The sequence below is a fragment of the Taudactylus pleione genome, unplaced genomic scaffold (assembly GCF_031769625.1).
Source record: "Taudactylus pleione unplaced genomic scaffold, aTauple2 ptg000019l, whole genome shotgun sequence".
Lineage (NCBI taxonomy): Eukaryota > Metazoa > Chordata > Amphibia > Anura > Myobatrachidae > Taudactylus > Taudactylus pleione.
Genome location: NW_028284421.1, coordinates 2,913,028 through 2,919,027, shown reverse-complemented (window position 1 = coordinate 2,919,027; position 6,000 = coordinate 2,913,028). Strand labels below are relative to the sequence as shown.

The following is a 6,000-nucleotide window of genomic DNA, read 5'->3' as shown; positions in this document are numbered from 1 at the left end:
GGGGATAAAAGAGGAAGCTACAAGTGAGAATGATAATAGACAGGAAAATTGACAGGCCCAAACAGTGCCCCCTGCAATGGCACTGGTCGCACTACCCTAGTTACGGCCCTATACATAATTTTAAAATACAGTTGCTGCGGGGTTTTTTTATCAAGCAGTGAAAAACTTAGTGAAGCGGACCAGTGGAGAAGTTGCCCATGGCAACCAATCGGCTTTGAAGTAACATTTATTAAGTACAGTCTATAAAATAATAGGTAGGAGCTGATTGGTTGCCATGGTCAAATTCTCCACTGCTCCGCTTCACTGAGTTTTTCACTGCTTGATAAATAAACCCCACGCATGTATGAAGTATGAACTATTGTGTACACTGTTGGTTATAATAAATTATAAGTGGATTTACAAACGAGCCATGTATACCTCAGTTTGTATAAACTATAAAGTTGTTTCTGAGGCTGGTTTTCTGTGCAGCAATATACTGTCAGATACTGATAGACATTATAAAGCTTTGGTAATGGTTGCATTGAGGAACACCCCCGGACGATGGTGGGAGGGGCGCCCTATGCTCATCTGCTAGGCTTCAGGACTCCGCCTCCGTCAGGGCGTAGCTGACACTGGCCCGGGAAGTGATGTCCTGCAGTGTGATAACTGTCTAAACTGCTGCACAGACACCCAACAAGGCAAAAGCTGCCTGCAGGTGCCCGGGATGTGGATGTTGCTGGCACTACAGGTGAGAGACGCGTGTTAGTATCGCAGCAGCTATGCACAGCGCAGCGACATCCTGCCTGCTGTGTGGGCAGCTCATACAAGTTGTTCTGACACCTTGAATTGTCCCTGATGCTTCCTATGTCCAAATTCGTATGCATACCAAGTATGTCTTATTGGGTAGTAACTCATATTTATGCAATGTGTTGTTGCATTAGAAATAACATATTTTTGGTGATTCTTATTTTTTGTGTCCTCTTGAAATATTTATGCAGTACAAGTGTATTTGTTTTATTTGAGAGAAACTCCCTTTTGTTTTTACAAATAGCAATTTTTTATGTTTTTATACAGATACAAAAGACTGACTTATTATATACAATGTTTGGTCATATGTAACAAGCGATAATGGGTTTTTAAACTCTTTATAAAGTATTATTATATTGCAATATTGTGTGTTTAATATGCAGCACATACAAGTAATCATGTGTAATAACCCTGTGTTCCAGCTAACATATCTACATGTATGTGGTGTGCAGTGCCAAATACCCTCCCCTCTGTGTTTGTGCAACAGCCAGCCCCAATGGCTGTATTAGAGATGGTGATCTGGGATCGCTGTATCCAGAGTCATACATAAAAATAGCTTTAAAATAATATTGATACTTCTCACAATCTATCTGGAATATCAAACATTTTTAGCATATTGGTTATCAATGCCCGTCCCTAGGCTGTATTATGCTAAGTGGATGGCTTTCAGTTTCCATACATTAAATTGGTTCTCTGGACACACAAGTTCCTCAGTGCTTCATTTTCAGGAGAAGTGACTGTCTGTGTTGTCTGGTGACTCCCTCCCAGTAGCACTGCTCCTAGCACTGGGCTCTGCTTTTGGGAGCTAAAATTCTCTTGTGTTCAGTTTTTCTGTAAGCTCATGTTATAGAATACTTGTGATGCTTTGCTTGTTAGAAATGCAGTATATTATATTGTTAATAGCTACTTTTGGTGACCAAAGAGGTTCCAGATAAGGAATTTGTTCCCCACTGCTATGCAGGGGCCTATTTAATAATTATCAGGTTTTAGACCTGCTAATTATGATTTATTGCAGCAATACGATATTCTGGAGTCTATATACTAATAATCATGCAATTGCTGCGATTTATGAACGATCCATATTGCGACAGATATTTAAATTTTCAATGAAAATATCCCCATTATGTCCTATGGGAAACTCGCAGGGACAGTGGTTGCGGTAACCACTGCCCCTGTATGTTCCCTCCCATGCATTTTGTAGAAGTCTTTTAATGTTTGTGAAAGATTTCTCCAGAGGAAGCTGACACTGCATGTGCCGCTGGCCAGAGAGATTGGAAGATCTCGCTCCTGCACCTGGAGCCTCCATAGGCTTAGAGCAATTTGCACCATCTGAAGATGGTGTAAACTACCGTGGTCAAACTCCGAAAATGCTTTGCATTTCGGAGTTTTATACACAGGGGTCAGATCGTAGTCCCCATTGATAATAATGGGGACTGTGATCTGCAGTGCTAATTGGCACTCTGCCGGAGATTTCTGTGACATCTCCTGCAGTTTACTATTAGGGCATAGCAAAAATTCATAAAATTATACCTGATTTTGCGAGTGATGCAGGCGGGAGGAGAGGACCGCTTCAAGTCCTTTGATTAGTGACTTTCTACCGCCTGGACTGAAGGTCACTGTCTACCCATCACCCTTTGCCTCTCCAAGTCAACCTCTGCCAGTCACCCCTTCCCATCACCCATCTCCATCTGCCATCACCCTTTTTAATTTACAAGTCATCCTATGCTGTCACCCTCAGCCTCTCCCCATCCTCGGCACTCACCCTCTGCCTCTTTCTGCCACCCTCTGCCTCTCCTGGGCACCCCCTGCCATATGTAGAGCCTCCGAGCAGCGCTGCTGACATGTCAGGTCAGTCTCTTTGTTTTTTGTGTTGGCTGGGTAGGTGGTGTGTGTGTGTGTGTGTGTGTGTGTGTGTGTGTGTGTGTGTGTGATGTACAGTATGTGTAATATATGTATGTGTTGCTCTGTGTGTGATGTGTGTGTGTGTGTGTGACATTGATGTCCCAGGGAAGAAGGAGGGTGTTTGATGTGTGTGTGAGACATAGGAGTCCCAGGGAAGGTGGGGGGAGGGGGGGGGGGCACCATGATTATATACAATAAAGCTATATCTACACAGACATTGCTGGTGCCAGTGTGGACCAATTGACCAGGTGGGTGCTGTGCATCTAAAGTCCCAGGAGGGGAGGGGGAGGGGAATATAGTAACATGAAATACTAACAGCTCTGGAGTCTTTTTTTCTTTTTTTTTTCCTTTGTAAATAAACTCTATAACTATTCCATTTTCCTTTTTTATTTGTTCAATGTGAATATTTAATTGGTATAAATGACAAGGGAACATGTATGTATGCTGTGTATGTGTTTGTAAGTATGTCGTGTATGTATGAATACTGTGTGTATGACACACACACACCTCTATATAAAATAATCTCTCTCTCTCTCTCTCTCTCTCTCTCTCTCTCTCTCTCTCTCTCTCTCTCTCTCTCTCTCTCTCTCTCTCTCTCTCTCTCTCTCTCTCTCTCTCTCTCTCTCTCTCTCTCTCTCTCTCTCCCTCCTCCCCGCCCCCCCTTAAAAATCCAGCGTTTGCCCCTGTCCTGCAGCCAGCGCTGGCTTCAGAGAGCGCGATAGCGCTTGCTCATTAATTACACCATCTCCCCGCTGATGAGCGCGGCTAGCGGCTCCTACTCAGCGGGGCTTGCACAGGGGGGAGATGATCCTGCAGACGGGGGCATCCATTTTCCGGAAAGGGGGCGGAGCCTAACAGCGCGGGCTCCCTGTCTCAATAGAGCGGCTCCCTGTCTAGATAACGCGGCAGCGGCTGCGTGCACAGCGTGGCTGCCGTGTTTAACGTGTTTTAAAGACTGCATCTCTCCACTACAGGTCGTATGCAGTATATACAGAGGGCTGATTCTCCTGACTACATCCCTTGCAAGAGGTTGTGAGTAACACTGGGTTGAGCAGGGAATCTAATCTGTGGGATAGAGTGGGGAGTGCCTCTTCCTCTGTGTCCCAAACCAGCCTTCTGTTTTTTTCTTTACTTCTGTATATACTCTGTCCCTCTGTGTCTGCGTGACTGTGCATGCTGCTGGGTCCACGTTATGTGATGCATGTATAGCAATAGATCCATCTATGGCTATTACTGCCTCACCTGCTCCCCCATGGGCCGCTGACATGGTAGGAGTAATGACTGATTTAACGTCTGAGTTAGCTGAGGCACGTAAGTCTCAACCTCCATGGGTGGCGGGGCTAACCAAGTCTCTAGACACCCTGGTACAGGTTATGGGTACAGTGGTGCCTGCACCCTCCACCTCCTACCAAAGACCGCCACAAAAGCGTACTTTGGCGACTGTTCTCCAATCAGAAGAGTCGGATGAAAAATTCCTCGCTACGGAGGAAACAGAAGAAGGAGAATTGGAGGAAGCGTTACAGCACGCTTCCCCTCAAGAATTAGAGTACACTTCTTCCGGGGTGGAATCTCTAATTTTGGCGGTCAGAAAAGTTCTGAATCTACCTGAGGATGTAATACCTGCATCCCAGGAGTGTGAATTATTTCATGAACAACCAAAGAGCTCTGCGGTTTTTCCATTCTCCTAGCAACTTCAACAGCAGCTCTCAGTGGCCTGGAAGCAACCGGAAAAACGGTTCCTAATTCCGCGCCGGTTTCCGTCTAGCTATCCTTTTCCATCATCCATGATGGAAAAGTGGGAAACATCCCCTCCAGTAGATGCGTCAGTCTCCCGTCTTTCTAAGAAAACAGCACTCCCAGTACCGGGAGCTACAGTACTAAAAGATCCTTCGGATCGTAAGTTGGAGATAACGCTAAAATCAATTTATACTGCAGCGGGTGCTCAACTTAGACCCACCCTTGTTACCGCTTGGGTTAACAAGGCAGTGGTCGGCTGGGCTGACCAGTTGATTACCGGTTTGGACTCTGGTACCTCCAGAGCAGAGTTGCGTCTACTAGCAGAACACATCCGTGAGTCTGCAGTTTACCTGGGAGAAGCTTCGAAAGATATTAGTCAGATTAGTGCTCGCGTATCTGCTTCTGCTATTTCAGGCCGCAGAGCCCTCTGGCTGCGCTCTTGGCAAGCGGACGCAGAATCCAAGCGTGCGGTGGAGGGTTTACCTTTCACTGGCGATATGCTGTTTGGCCCGGAACTGGACAAATGGATATCCCAGGCCACGGGGGGGTAAGTCTTCCTTCCTCCAGTCGGTTGCTCCAGCTCCCAGAAGATCTTACAATGGACCTTCGTTTCATTCCTTTCGTGCGCCACATTTCTTTCGTGGTAGAGCCAGAGGTGCTCCCACGCAACATAGAGGTGGCAGAGGTTGAGGTCATCCACACCCTGTTGCACGTAGACCAGAGCCTAAACCAGCAGAAAAGCAGGTGGCATGACTATCTTCCGTCCCACCTGGGACCTCCTGCAGTGGGAGCCCGCCTGCAAAACTTTCAACAAGTTTGGAACCAGACCTCTACAGAACCGTGGATCCGCAGACTAATTTCCTTGGGGTACCGAATAGACTTCGAGGTCCCCCCTCCACCTCGGTTCTTCACCACAAGTCTGCCAATGCCTGCAAGCAAGGCCAAGGTTTTACAGGAGGCTATCCAGTCTCTAGTAGTATCATCTGTACTAGTTCCGGTTTCGGAGCATCAGAGAGGTTTGGGGTTTTACTCGAACCTATTTGTAGTACCAAAACTAGATGGCTCGGTCAGGCCCATCTTAAACCTCAAGTCTTTGAACCTGTATCTGAAGATTTATCGCTTCAAAATGGAGTCTCTGCAGTCAGTCATAGCGAGCTTGGAACCAGGGGAGTTCCTATTATCCCTGGATATGAAGGATGCCTATCTCCATGTCCCCATTTGGGAACCTCACCAGGCTTTTCTGCGTTTCGCCATTTTGAAGGATCATTATCAGTTTCGGGCATTGCCGTTCGGGTTATCCTTGGCTCCCCGCGTCTTCACCAAACTCATGTCAGTCATGATCGCTCTCCTTCGGTCATCAGGAGTGAACATAGGCCCTCATTCAGAGCCGTACGCTCTGAGCAGAGCGCACACTCTGAATGAGGGCCGGCCTCCATGAAAATGGAGCGTCCTCCTGGACGCTCGTATAGCTGTGGGTCACCACCCACAGGCTATACGAGCGTGCATTTTGATGGCCGCGATGGTCGTGCCCATCGCGACCATCAAAACTGCTAGCCGGAGCCTGCGGTTGAGGTT

At 46.9% G+C, this 6,000-nt stretch overlaps 1 protein-coding gene across 4 annotated transcripts in view; it reads left to right on the top strand.

Annotated features, from left to right (window-relative positions):
- Window positions 1–609: 609 nt before the first annotated feature.
- Window positions 610–6,000, top strand: part of RAB27A (RAB27A, member RAS oncogene family) — a 127,656-nt gene continuing 122,265 nt past the window's right edge. For all 4 annotated transcript variants that reach the window (XM_088444882.1, XM_088444893.1, XM_088444866.1 and 1 more), the window contains exon 1: window positions 610–727. The gene's annotated coding sequence lies outside the window, so the exon portion shown is untranslated. The remainder of the gene's footprint in view (window positions 728–6,000) is intronic.